Here is a 15,408-nt window from a genome sequence, read left to right as displayed (position 1 = left end):
TTGTTTTCGTCAGTGAAATTTCATGTTCCTGTGACATTTGCAAGTAGGCAATAAATGGGAAAAGTGTTAGTCCCATAAGGCTCCAATGTTAATTCGGATCGATATATCTCGAAAACCGATCGACTTTTTCGAGTTTTCGGACTTTTCCCCCCGATGAATATTTTTTCTCCACAACCGGTAAAAATTTCGTCTTCCCAGCACGTCCGGAAGTGGTCGTGAATTTGTATTCGTGAATCAGTGAGTGAGTGAATGAGTGAGGGAGTGAGTGAATGAGTGAGATATCTGCCACACATCGGGTTGTATATAATATAGACTCGCTGCGCTGCGCGCGCTCGATAGGGGGCTACGCACCCTAAAACCCCCCGCATCCGGCTTCGCCGGTTGCCCCCACCGGACGGCTTCGCCGTTCCACCCGTGACTCCTGGGAACGGCATCGCCCTTCCTCGTGACGAGGCGGCTTCGCCGCCCAAGGTTTACCGGTGTCCCCCCGAGCCGTCGACTCCTCGGAACGGCTTCGCCGTTCCTCACCTGTGGGCGGCTTCGTTGATCAAGTGTTATCGGCGCCCTACCCCTCGTAAGACACCCATTCGGCTGCTCCACGTGTTGGAGCGGATTCGCCGCCCGAGGGTTCTCGGAGTTTTTCGGCACCTCTGACTCCTCGGAGTGTCTCCGTCGTTCCTGGAGCGGGGGGAGCTTCGCCGCCAGGGTTTTCACTCCTCACCAAGCAATGCGTACTACCAGCTATCCCCTATCGTTTACAAAGGCTGCTGGGGGATAATATGGCAGAATGTAGACGCATGCTAGCCGTGAATGTGGCATTTTAGCTTATGACGATGGTTTGAAGGCGGTCCGGGGGGTTTCCAGGGGTTTTGATGAGTTAACTGACAACGGTCAAAATCATCCAAATACATTCCTTACCGATAAGTCATAGGAGAACGGAATTACTGCTAAAATATGCGAAAACAACAAAAAAACATGCTATTTACAGAAAAAAAATTTTTTTTCGCTGGTCTTCTAGGGAGCCACGTAAAATTTCGAGGGGTTTTCCTGCATAAAATTTGTTTGGCTACCTACCATAAAAAAATCCAGCGCTCTAGCTCTAGGGGAACACAGAATTTTCCCCTTTTACTCACATTTAGATTGCAAATTCTATGATCTCCACATAGCGGTGCATAGGCGCTGTAATAAGGCATTACTCACGCGAATTTCGTGGCCGTACCTTATGGGAAAGAGGTTTTAAAAAATAGCGTTTGGGTGTCCATGTGCTGAAAGAGACAAAACGACACTACTATTTTGTTAAGAAATGTACATTTAAAATTTGAAGTTTTATTGCGAGTGTGTAAATGGGCCTGGATAATTGAACATGACGGGTAAAAGTAGTGGGAGTGGAAGAAGGGGAAGGGGAGAGGGGGAAGGGAGGATAGGGTTTGCATTGGCTTTTAATGGGCAATGTTTAGCCCGGGCGTTTCAAACGCCTTTTCAACGCAGATGTGGGCCATCTCCCTCGTTCCTACCTCGATGATAGGTACCCTCTCTGGCAGAACTTCAATGAATATATATTGGTAGAGCACCTGGCTAGCAACCAGGAGCTTCTGGGTTCGAGTACCAATCAGGCCGCATTTTTACCCTCTGATTTCTGGCTTTTTTCCATCTACCACAGCACCGTTGTCCTCGTCCTTTATCCATTATATGTTCCTATCCCTTTCTTTCCTCACCTCTGAATTTATATGTCCCATCGAAACAACCTTTCCCATGGCCTCCTTAAATACAGGCCGGAACAAGGAATTTTGGTAACGCTGTGCCGGGGTCCTATCGTGTTTGTTTGAGAGCATGGCGACTTATGCGTGAAGAGTGTCCGTGTGACCAAAGAAGCATTAAATCTCTTGTTAAAAAGGCAGAACTGGACTTATTTTGTGGATATCCCATTGGCTAAAGGTACGTACAATAGTTTAAAGATAATTTTTGGGAGCTGAAGGAGGAAAATCACGTTTATTACTTCAAAAGCGTTGCGATCACATGCCGGCCGGCTATTAATGGAGGGGAATTGAGAGTGCAACAATACTGGTTTAAAATGGGGAACAAGAATTATTTTTCTGTACTGTGTTTCACCTTACGGTAAGTAAAATAGATAAAAGATATTCTCAGTGTATTGTGAGTGGATATTCAGCAGTATTTCATCCAAAGCATTGCGTCTCTTGGCGGCCGGCCACGAAGGAACATTGAGAGTACACAAATGAAACGAAGTCTATTTGTCGGGTATTTAAATGCTGCGTTGTTTTTTATAATATTATCATTCTTGGGTTAACAGTGATTGCTATTTTTGGTTGCCTTATGAATAACTATGTGTAGTTGTGTTTATAATAACGTCGTATATTATTGAAGGAAGAATGGCTACTCATTAACTCTATTAATGTTTCTAGGTACTAATGTTATTCATACTTTCCAAACTAATCATGAATGCACTACTTTTTTTCTGTGATCAGCGAAACTATTTTTTCATGCAACTTTCCATTGTTTTCATTTAAGGTGCCCAAGCGTTTTTGTGTGCCATATTGCAGAAGCAACTACCTATCCACCAAGAACAAGGGGTATGTGACTGTGTCCAGTTCACCAAAGGTGAACGCAGTAGACAGGAGTGGCTGAAGAATATCCCTCGGAAGGTTTGGAATCTTTCTTCAAGCGCAATAGTTTGCGTCAAGTATTTTTCTGAGCGGGATATCCTACACCGTGTAACTTACATGAATTAGAACGTTGAAGTGAAAAGTTACGAGTTAGATCGCCTAAAGTTGTCCCCTGGTGCTACTCCCACAGTGTTTCAGGCCCTCTCCTCCTCTTAAAACTTCTTATTGTGATCAGTGAACCATGAAAATCTGTGAAAATAAGTAGATGAGTTGTACTTCTAACAATAAGAAATGAAATCAGGAAATATCGTATGAATCAGAGGAACATGAAAAGACTGCTGATGAAATGATAATATATATCTTTATTTCCGAAAGACATGCTAATTTGACATCTGGCCGCCTTCTAATACTGAAGGTATATTGGAAAATCAATTGCTACTAAGTGATACGGAATATATAAGTGGTATTTTGAACTAATTCACCTTTCCTTTGCAGGTAAAACTTCTTGTTGTGATCAGTGAACTATGAAAACCTGAGAGCATAAGTAGATGTAAATCTTGGAAATGAGATCAACAAATATTTTATGAACCAGTGGAACATGAAAGAACATCTGATGAAATGTCAATATTTGTTCTCGTATCGATAAGGGCACCTTAATTGATAATTATCCTCCTTACAATACTCTAGGTATATTGAAAATCCAAGGGTACAGAGTGATATCATATCTATACGTGGTATTTTTGAACTAATCCATCTTTCTCTTGCAGGTAAACTCCTTATTGTGATCAATGAAGCATGAAAATCTGTGGAAATAATTAAAGATGAAGTATTTCTTGGAGATGAAATGAACGAATATTGTTTGAATTAGTGGAACATGAAAGAGCTACTGAGGAAATGACGATATAAGTTCTCATATTGAAAAGACTTAGTAAATTGACGTCTAGCCGCCTTCCAATACAGTAGGTTTATTGGAAAATCCATGAGTGCCGAGTGAAATTATGTATATATGTGGTATTTAGAACAATATAATAATTTTCTCTGCAGCTAAAACTTCCATTTGAGTGAACCTTGAAAATTTGGTCATATAATGAATTATGAAGAACCTTTTGTGGCTACCATTATCGAGATTAATTCAATAATTTCCTCTCGTTTACAAAATTTGATTTTCTTTTAATAAGTATTGTGTTAAATGTTAGTATAATGTTATTTGTTCAGACATTTCTCCAATTTGGAAGTCATTATTACCTATTTCATTATACTGATCTTGGTGTTCAGAAATATAAGATTGAATACCTATATATTTATCTTCCTTATGGATTCATATTTTTAGACGTTGTTGTCCAATTTATAGAATGTTAAGACTAGTTTTTGTAATATCACATAAAGTTTTCTATTTAGTCCTTACACTTGTACTGATCATGTTTTTTTTCATCAGATAATGTGGTGCCTGTGAAACTGATAGCTGTTGCTGGTGACAGTTCATCGGTGAGCTTCAAATGGCAAGATCTATGGAGGTTGTTTCTGGCTGAAATTGAAATTAATAACCTGTGGCAGCTTTTATTTATTCCACTTTCTGGAGTAATATTTATGCTTTGATGGCCATGTCTTGTAACATTATGAGGTTGTTTGATATGTTGTTTGACCTCTTCAATATGAAATGTTTACCGGAAAATGTAATTACCCGATTTTTATTTTAAATAAATGTTGTTGAACTTCATAATTTTTTTCTCTCCTGAAATATCGCGGCGAAAGGTGCTAGAAAATAACGCATTACTTTTCAACATGTTAATTTTTTTAGAGCACCCTATAAAATTTAAGTCAATACATTTTATAGGGTGCTCTTTTATATAAAAAAAACCAATGGGTTAAGTAGTAAACTAAACGGTATTTCCTTCTTGGTCTGAACTTCTGGGTCGTCGATCGCAGTACTTAAATATATTTCCGTGCATAATCTCTCGTATACCTTGGCTTGTTATCCGAGGTTTCTGTCCTCAACCGCGGACTCTCTTTTTCCCCAACGCCTAGGATTAACCCCACTACTCTCCTAACGGACATTCTGCATTTTTGCCGAAACCTTCGTTGGAAGGTTTTCTGGAATTCCCACATAAGACAACAGGCGCTGGAGGGTATTCACAATGCTCTCCTCAAATTCCGCTCCCCTTCCTCTCACCAGCCCAAACCTCTTCCTCCCCACCACCCGCTTGAAATTTTTATCAACTCTCTTCTCTTTTAGTTTGTTATTATACGGGACGTTTCTTGGACGGTGTGGTGTGCATGTTGGAGTCCAAATGCATGCTGCATGCTGGTGATTGATCACCCCCTGCCAAACACCCTAGAGGTGGCTCGCAGGGTAATTTGTAGATGTAGATGTAGATGTAGGGCTTCGAGTGAATCTTTCCTACGCTCTCTTCACCCGCCACCAAACCTCTCCCCCTCGGAGTCCGCCGCCATCAGGAAACTCCAAAAAAACCCTAACATAGTGATTACCTCGGCTGACAAAGGTTCCACGGTCGTTGTACTCGATACCAGCGACTATATATCGGAGTGCAACAGACTATTAGGTGACTCTTCCTCCTACTCCCCTCTCTCATCAGATCCTACCTCTGATTTTCACACAGAATTGAATGCCCTACTAAAAACAAAAGCTCCCTTCGAGGGCCTAAGCCAGTCAGACATTTCCCTTCTCTTACCAGCTCACACCACTTCGCCATCTTTCTACATCCTTCCAAAAATTCATAAAGCCAATAACCCAGGCCACCCCATAGTTTCCTCTCGAAACTCTCCTACGGAGCGCATCTCGGCCTTCGTTGATTTCTATCTCCAACCCTTCGTTCAGTCCCTTCCATCATACATCAAAGATTCTCATGACTTCCTTTCTAAACTCAATTCTATTACCCTCCCCCCCAATCAGCCCATTATCATGGCTACTATTGATGTAACCTCACTTTACACTTCAATCCCTCATTCTGAGGGACTCGCTGCTCTCCGCCACTATCTTTCATTAACCCACTCCTCAAACCCTAGCACTGACTTTCTTCTTGATCTTTCCCATTTCATTCTCACCCACAATGCCTTCTCTTTTAACAATAACTACTACATATCTGCAAATATCCGGCTGCGCCATGGGAAGTAGGTTTAGCCCTTCTTATGCAAATCTTTTCCTTGGCCTGTTTGAAGAAAATTTCCTCACCAATTACCCACTAAAACCTCTTCTTTGGCTCAGATACATTGACGACATTTTCATTCCCTGGCCTCATGACTTCCACTCTCTTAATACCTTTGTTTCATCACTTAACGCTTCTGCCTCAGTTTCTCTTACCTCTTCCATCTCCAAAACCGATATCAACTTCTTAGATGTGGACATACACCTTTTAGATAATAACAAATTCAAAACATCGGTTCACATCAAAGCTACTAACAAGCAGCAATACCTCCACTACAGCACTTGCCATCCACCACACACCAAACGTTCCATCCCTTATTCCCTCTCTGCCCGGGGACACAGAATTTGTAATAATCCCGAAGACCTTCAAAAGTTCCTCTCCAAACTTCACACCTCTCTTCTTCACCGCGGCTACCCCGTAAAACTTTTGAAGAATAAAATAAGAAAAAAAAACTGCTATTTCCAATAAACCCCGCGCAGATAAACATTGCTCTCCTTCTCTGCTCACTGCCTACTTTCCTGGTGCTCATGTGCTACAAAACATATTGAAGGACTTGTACCCCATCCTTTCCAAACACAAGTCCACATCTCAGATTTTCCCTTCCACTCCTCGGATCACATTTAAGAGACCACCGAATTTAAATACCATTTTTAAAGACACCCGCCCTCTCCAAAAGTCGCAGTCAGTCACTATCTCCACGCCCTCACCTTGCAATCGTCCCAGGTGTAAAACCTGCAAGATATTCTCTCCACCCCCTGCCTCTTTTCTCCCCAAGCTTAAATGCCTACCGATTTTCCCCTCCACTACTCGTACTTCCACCAACATCATTTACCTTCTTCATTGTAATTTCTGCCCCGCTTTCTATATCGGTCAATGTACTACCCCCCTCAATCTCAGAATTAACAATCATCGCGCCTCCTGTTGTCCATCGTCCCCCCACTCCTCTCTACCAGTTCCCATACATTGTCTGTCACACGACTCCATCTTTAATCAATGCTACAATGTATCCATTATTGCCTCCCTCCCATTATTAAAGCCTATTATTGAACGAAAATACATTGCACATTGCCTTGATATCCCACAGGTCGGTAGATCGAAACCTGGAAAGGAGCCATTGATATCTATCAGATGAATTACTGAGAGCGAAAACCCATGCTCGCATTCAATTTCACGCCAAAAGAGGAGCTTCACTCATATTATCTCAAGAGTGAGTCGAGATCATCCACAAGTATCGTATTCATAGGCGATACTTAAGTCGCGAAGATTTTGGTAGATTGAAGGTAAAACTTTAAATAGCATAAAGACTTAAAGGGTTGCTTGCATAATGAACCTAAAAATGCTTCCAATCGTCCTCAATAAAACGGCCACCATTCAAACAATTTTTTCAATGAATTTGATTATATGATAAGACACTACGGAGCCCACTCCAATCAATTACACCACCTCCGTACTGCCATAATATTCGTGACAATATAGATAAAAAGATTAGCGGCAAACATCACGTAAACCTAATAGATATTCATCACCGTGCAGCGAGCAATATTTTAGCCAATTAGAATCCTCTTTCATCCGTCCGCCCATTCCAAATTTAGATCACGCTAAATTCGTAGCGACCTCGAGCCATTTTTCCAGCTTTCTAAAAGGCCAAGAGCCTCCCTACAAACACGAGAGCTATTTTGGCGCGGGCCGCAGAGTTTTTCACAAACAAAATGTAACGTCGTGAGTTGCTGATTCGGTGGTGAACTAACGGGTACACTCCGCCCCAAGTTGCGATTACATAAGGAATGTCATTCGATGGCCAAAGGAAGGTCAGCGGGCGTCTTCCGTGAAATCATTCCCTCCAATTGATACAAAACTTGTAAAATTTCTTTTTCATCTGAGTTAACTGCCTCAAAACATGTAATAACCATTCGAGCTCTTGGCACCACTTCATTACTTCACGGGAAATGAAGCACCACGGACTGACTTCAACCGTTTCCAGCAAGGAAAGACCGCCCACTCGCCCGCGCATTCTCTCCCAAACACTCATGACGACGGCATTGCACTGCAACATGCATTCGCCATCTTTTCATTTCTCCATCAGTGAGAAAGAAGATAAGTACCTCATAAAAATTTGGTAACTTAGCAGGATTCACGTTTGACTCGTACAATGTCTTCAGTGGTTTAGGTATGTGCGCCAGGGGAATACGAAGTGACCTCACCCGAGCAGAAAATACTACTTTTTCCGATACGCACAGGTAAAAAACTAATTATCAGGATTAACTTTCTGAAATCAACTGTACTTCCAACTTGCATGGGAGGAGAAAGGGAGAAGAGGTTCGACTGCCTCGCCCTCGACTAGCTTCCTCTCCCACAATTTTCATTCATCAGTCTCAAGTTTACGTTGCAAACCATGAGAAATGGATTCTCTCAACCACAATTCCCACCTCAACTTCCTCTCGTTAGCTTTCAATCCCGAAACATCTCGATGCAAACAATGCTTTCACCGTCCCCAGGCTGTATAATTCTACGTTTTATCGGCGACTTATTCAGTTTCTTCCCAATGGTAGGAGGATGCATTATTTGTTGTGAGTAGTGAGTGTTTTACACAAGGAACTTCGGAGTACACTCTGACGCGTCGCATCACTTGGCATTTCAGCGAGCTTGAGAAAAATGTGATGCAGGACTCATACTGGAATCTCGTATCCGTGAATCGGCGCACTTTACCTCAAATATAGCGTCCCTTCCATGATGCAATTGTCACAGCAACACAGCGCGTAAATCGGAAAATACACTAAACTGCCCCAAAAACTGCCTGCAAAACGGCCTGGATCCCGAAAATTTCACTCAAGTTCAAACCAATGCCACTCAAAAGGCCGAACATTGCCAATAGGATACGACGTATACATGGAGCGAGTGCGCACGTATTTTAAGATGAGCATGAGCTCATGCCGAGACCTTACTAACGCTGGCAATTCCATCCGCAGCTATCTCTCACCACACAGAATGAACACCTAAAAACTCCGACTCTCTTTGCAAAAATATGCAATCGCCCACATGAGAAACGCCCGTGGGCTTCAATTTTTGTGATACAAATGAGTAAGTCAGGTGAAGGTTCAAATAAATAGTAAGGAGGAAAATTCAACTGGAGCAGAAAGTCGTCGACCGGCTCTTTCGATCGTCGATCGCGATTCGTCGCAGCGATCATTGAGAGGGATCGTTGACATTTCAATCGACGAAAATAGAATCCTCGGATAGCGTGAGACATCCTCGACGCAGACGGACGCAGAGGATGAATTCCGTTCCCAGTCCAGAAGAGCATTGCCACGAGGCAATTGAAGAGGATTTCACCACCGTTAATGTGTCAGCATGAAATAATCACAAACCTTCCAGTGCCCGAGGATTTGGTCAACTCCTATTAGATGCCCCATCCAGAGACGTAGTGAAAATCATTTTCACGAATATTACAATGGAAGCTCATCTTCACTTCACTTCATCGACAGTTGAACAAAAGGATATTTCCCTTCAGCATTTATTTTTTTAATTGTTACAGACCCCTTTATTAAACAGGCTCCAATGACAACGTTTTCCAATAAAAATTGTTGATTACGAAACGCATTTAAATGTTGCTTTGACTATTAACACTGATGGAAGCTATGTACGTAACGACTAAAAACTCAGAACATAAAATAAATTGACGGCACCTCATTGCAGTACGTCTTAATTTCTTGGAAAGAAGAGAAGGAACTGAAGTCGAAATCCTAATCTGAACTAAAATGAAGCCACCTCCATCGGCTGGAAAATTGGCGAATGACGTGGATAGTACGCGGTCTAATTTTGAGTTTCAACACCGAAGGCTGTCGCACGGCAAATGTGTGCTTCAAAAACATCATTTACGAAAACATGAAATTAGGTAATCACTTCAAATTGCAACGCGAAGATTTTTACAATGGATTCGTTCAAATATGACGCTGAGTGGCCAGGTAATAATAACGGAACGAAGGTAAGCAGCTGAGTATATAGTGATCCACAAAAACCTGACTTCATTCCGAAGAAAAAATTCCCTCAAAATTCTACTCGACCCTTTCGTTTCGTGTCGTATAGTTAGACCGATTAGTTTTCGTCCTCACGCAGCACATTGATCGTCTGTCACCTCCATAGCGGCCTCGTCAACCCCATGCAAAGCATCTATGTCGCGTGGAAAAGGATCCATGGACTACTTAAGCAACAAGTTAAAGTTAGGCGTGGACGTTGATGCTAAAATCATCTTAATACGCTTTGTGGAAAAGCGTTCAAATGTCATTCCAGTACATGCGGTACGTATACGCTGCTGGATTTGTTATGAACTTAAAGTTTTGTCTAGATTCCTTACTTCAATATGTAAATAAGAACGCTATTTTTGAAGGTTGAACAGAGTTGGCTGTAAATGGTAGATAAAAAAACTACATGAGGAGTGAATTGAAAGAATAAAGAGAAGGAAAAATGATACATGGTCAGCCATTTCCGAAGAAGCTGCCCTTCCTTTTGCCACTTGTCCGAGGAAGCAATGAAGGCGAGGGTTTACCAGATGATGATTATGAGAGCATTGAGAATTATTTCTTAACAATAACTGTGAAAGATAAGGAAACTTTTTTTGGACCACTGCGCGCGGGTGCCAGGGGCGAATATAGGTGAAATCTTCGTGTGTGCCTGCGGATTCATGATTAGGTTTTGTTTTCAAAAATGACATTTCATGTTGTAAATACATGCACCGCACACCCCTTCTCAGCATCGCCAAAGATTACCACTCCATCCTCCCGCATGATTTATCACAACAGTGGCGTAGCGATGGGGGAGGTCCGGGGGGTCTGGACCCCCCCCCCCCGAAATATGAAAGCACAGTTACTTTCCTTCATAAATGAAAACAAAACATTGAAAAATAACGAATTTTTCTAAAAGAGATATCTGACAAATGAAGTTTTTCGATTAGGAAAAGTTTACTAATTAAATTAGTTTAAAACCCTCTATTTAGTTGCCCGATTTTCATACATTCCCCCCTCTAGTTTTGGTCCCCCCAACCAAATTACAAGCTCCCCCACTGCATCACAAACATTCCGTTCAATAGACTTAATTTGCCTCTTTATTTCGGAGAAAGCCACGTTTTCACATTTACACCTCGTGTGAGAGGTCATCACCTCGTTTTAAGCCATCATCATAGCTGTTATTAAAAGTATGCATTATCCAAGATTTTACGACGAATGGAAAATGCAGTTTTTTTCTCTCGACCAATGGCGTTTGCCACGACATGCGTGACACTGTGTAGTTACCTCCAACACAGTTTCAGCTCGAAGGCTTGGCATGAAGTTGAACGCCTATGGAATGATATTTGGAGGAGGCGACCAACGGCTGAGCGATGAAAGGGAGGCAGGGTGGAGAGAAAGCCAACGTCGCCATTGGCTCTTAACGACAGGCGCCTAGTGCACCACGGCCTAACGTCCCATCCAACGGACGGAGTGCTGTACTTGGAATGCCCACAAGTCACTGACGCATGGACAATGGCCATCTCTGAAAATCGTTACCACCGCCGGGAGTCGAACCCGGGCACGCGGGGTGGGAACCCAACACTCTAGCCACCACACCCGAGGCAATCCTGAGGAGGACCGCGGAATCCGCGTCAAAGAATGGCACAATTCATTGAAGAAGCAAGCATGGGGAAACGACGCTGAAATTTTCAAATAAACTCTCTACTCCACCTTGCCACCAACTAATTGGATGAATATTGAGTGTTTGAAAAGCACAGGGAAAAGGACGAAAATGGGCGTAGGAGAAGATCGAGTTAGCTGATTTGAACTGATACTCGCGAACCGAGGGGAAGAGGAGAGAGTGAATGCGATGAGGCACACCAGAAAACGAGAGAGGGTCACTCAGGGGGGGGGGGGGCAACTTCAATCACCGAAACAAATCATTTCCGACAGCAAAGATTATCCAGCCCAGAGATGACCGATATCGCACGCGATTAATATCACAATAAATAAATGAAACTACTATCTCAAATTAATTTAAATAATAAAATAGATATCACTTCCAAAATGGCCTAATGGACAGATAAACAGGGATTTACAGAAAATGCAATAAATATATCGAAACGGGAATTAGTAGACACTGGGAATATAAATAATATATCAGGACAAGAAAAAGGTTAACGACAGGTCCATCATAACACACTAATAAGTTTTTCTCGAGCATCAGAAGGCACAATTCTTTGGAAACCCTTTTTGTTCTCCGTTCCGCTTCCTAATGTCAATTGACATGCGCTAATGCGCTGGGTGCAACGGGTGTCCATGCAATCATTGATCCTCTTAATTGGACACCAGATAATTTCAACCTTCCGTATTTACACGTAAGGACTAGGGCACGCAGTGTGAGGTAATAGGGAGGACAGAAAGACGCGTGAAGAACCAAGACCAAATTAAGAATTCGTTGATCTTAACGCAAAAATTTTCTCATTCTACGAATGAAGACGAGGAAAGTAAAATATTACGGTCAAAATACCAGAGGACGAAAAGGAAAATGCACGATTAAACTTGAAATGTAAGATCAAACAAAGAAATACCCGTCAGTAATCCACCACCTTTGACTGTTGACAAACGAATAAGAGGAAAATTAATAGGGTGGTGGTGGCATTGGACAATAACAATCTCTCTCTTTCCGCTAATCCTTCAATAACTCAGCCCAAGAAACACCTTCATCTATCCTGATGCAAACGCAATCAGCACGACAATTTAAAAAAAACTCGCTCTAATTAGCCATGGTCCTCGATTAGCACTGTCCTAATCGGCGAAGTTAATCCTGCGGCAAACAACACGAAGGATTCCAGTGATAACACTCGGTCTCCTCTCCCGTTTGCGCTTTTCTACGTGCGCGTCAGCCAAGGAAGACGCGGCGAGAATCCCGAGCGCGACCGCACGCCACGAATCTCAATGGGACGAGGGCGAGCAAGGAACGAACGCATGGGCAAATGGAGCGACTCCCTCCCTTGCCTCGACACTGGCAACGCACCACACGCCACCACAATACCTTCAGCTGATCCCGCCTCACCTAACAACAAGAAAGCAGCACGTAGAAATGGCAAACATCATCCAACGCTGACAGCATCACAAGAGACTCAAATTCGAATGAGGCGAGCAAAAGAATGGGTGTACTGCATCCCGGGCCCTCCCTTCCTGCACCACGCAAGCAAGTCGGTCGCGCACCATCGGCCACACGGCCGCACTATTGGAAGACAGCCGCCTACCCGAGCGAAACGAGGCGGTGGGCTCCCCATTTTATCATGCACGCCTTTCGGAACGACAAATTAGGAAATACGTATCCTGTTTCGTATTTCCCGGTTGCTGCGAGGTTGGGCCAACGGAAAAGATAAGCTCCGCTTGAACCAACAAAGCAGCAGCGGAATCGAAGCGTGGGGATGGGTGCCCAGGTGACAACGGGTGGGCAAGCACACTCACTGACTCACAGTTGCGAAGGCCACGCGGGCGGCTGCGTCCAAGGGCTGCTGCTGTTGCTGCGGCAGGAAGTGTGCGCCTCCCCCGCTCACGGACGACTGACTGCGACGGGTGCGGGGGCAAGTGGAAGGCGGCACCGCGCACACACGCGCGCGCATCACACTCGCTCATTTGCTCGCTTGCTCCTCTTCAAATGCCGTCCTACACAACGTGGCCCCCTCCACCCCCCTCCATCCGATCGTCAGCGTCAGAAAAAAATGTCTCGGGGTGACGCGAGGATTGAATCACTAATTTATTTATTTTTTACTGAACTTTTTAATTAAAATAACTGATTTTCGCAGGCCAATCGGAGCCACCATCACTTTTTTTAAGGTTTCGAGGAAACATACACTGATTTCATACAAAAAAAACTATCGACTATCTAACACCGTATTAATGATACTATACTATTACTTTTCGAATTTAAAGTGATGTAATAATTATAATAAATCAAGAAGAGTTTGGAAATTGCTTTTCGTAGTAAAACCAGAAATCCCTGCTCTCGGGCGAACGAAAGCTCCTATGCGCTCATATTGAGAAAGGAAAACAGCATGACATTCTCATTGTTTGACTGCAAAATATTCTTAAAAAGCTTAATACAGTAAAGGGTTTGCCTGAAAAATTATGTATCGTTCCCAATGTATCAAAAACTCACTGTTATCAACGTGTTTCCCCAACGCTTGAATCTCCAGCGAGATATAGAAATAAATATGAGTGGAATTTGAACGAAAGTACGGAAAGACTTCTTCAATACTTTTACTTCGTAAAGTGTTCCCATTGCCGTTCATGAACAGTTCATTGACTTGGTTTCAGAGCCGTCGCTCACATCCACAACCAACCTTTTAAAGTGTTAAACGCAGAGAATACAAGGAGAAAAAAGACAGTCTCTGGACAAGATGGTCAAATACTTATGCTAGAGTCGAACTAATAAAATTCGTATCACTCTCCAAACTCACACGAGGACGAGTCATTCTCACTGAGGGTATCAATCCGTAGGTAGTTGGCCGAGGCTAGAGGAGAGCTTACTCCAGACTTGGCCACCGGCGAGTGAATTTCCAGACATTCAGCTTAAGTCATTTCCGTGCGCCACTTCCAGATTTGGGGATGTTCTAAGGCTTCATAGCGGAAAGCGAGGCCCTCGGGCAGAAGGCAAGTGCACTAGCATAGCGCGTGCCCCGCATGCACTTAGTGCTATTACGCTATTACGATGGATGGCCATTATCGAAATACTTTAAACAAATTCGAGTAAAATCAGGAAGCACTCCTACTTTCCAGCTCGTTAACAATTCATTGCGCGAAGAGCTGACTTGAAGGAACGCTGAACTCAGCTCTCTGTTTCTACACTGAAAAAGAGGTAACATCTCTATCAGTGGTAAACTTTGAAGTTACGAGGAAAAACGCTTCCCACTGCACAGGTAGAAGTTCATCCAAGCAAAATTAACGAATTTAAACAAGAAAATGGGTTTGGTGGAATGAGGTCGCTTAAGAATGTCGCCTTTACTCCCGCTACATGATTTCCGGGAAAAATACAATTGATTAGGATAAAGTCAGTCAGGGATTCAACTATCTTTGCAATAAAAACCTTCCGGGTTTTCCCTTTTCTAGACAGGCATGAATGGGCAAATTAAGAACTAAATTATCATATAAACATGACATCAACGCCCAGTTTGAATTCGAGTCGCCGAACTTAGCGTTACGAGACTAACAGAATACGTTCTCGACCGCGGTCGGCATGTCAATTACCTATTTATTCCGCAGCGTGTAATGGCTTTCAGATCACGGTGCGGTTCTAGATCGGCTCAAGATTAGGTGCGGGTCTGAAAAATGCAATCTCAAACTAGTCGTTAATACCAAACAACACGAAAGCATTAACTCTTCACCACTAGCGAGAAAACAGCTTCCTCTTCGACTGCCTACCGAAAAGTGCATTCAAAATTTTGAACAATATTTGTAAATTTTATGACAATCACGCAAGCGTACTTGGATAATGCGAAATAAAAAATAAAACTTTTGAGCGGAAGGCCATTTGCCATTGAAGCACCTCCAAACACTGCCAGTACATTTCGAAGTTCCGGCAAATTGTCATTGACTGACACGCACACACGACGGAGCATTTCATGATAC

At 43.0% G+C, this 15,408-nt stretch overlaps 1 protein-coding gene across 6 annotated transcripts in view; it reads right to left on the bottom strand.

The window, feature by feature from the left end:
- The window catches only part of LOC124171680 (protein GDAP2 homolog), a 424,204-nt gene that overhangs the window by 188,886 nt on the left and 219,910 nt on the right, over positions 1–15,408 (bottom strand). Inside the window, exon 1 of one of the 6 annotated variants that reach the window (XM_046550915.1) lies at positions 13,249–13,360. The exons of 3 other annotated variants lie outside the window; for them this stretch is intronic. The gene's annotated coding sequence lies outside the window, so the exon portion shown is untranslated. Of the gene's footprint in view, positions 1–12,841; positions 12,909–13,248; positions 13,361–15,408 lie in introns of those variants that run through there. 2 more of the 6 variants (XM_046550913.1, XM_046550919.1) reach the window with 2 other exon arrangements.

The sequence above is a fragment of the Ischnura elegans genome, chromosome X (assembly GCF_921293095.1).
Source record: "Ischnura elegans chromosome X, ioIscEleg1.1, whole genome shotgun sequence".
In the NCBI taxonomy this organism is placed as follows: domain Eukaryota; kingdom Metazoa; phylum Arthropoda; class Insecta; order Odonata; family Coenagrionidae; genus Ischnura; species Ischnura elegans.
This window is presented reverse-complemented; position numbering and strand designations above follow the sequence as displayed.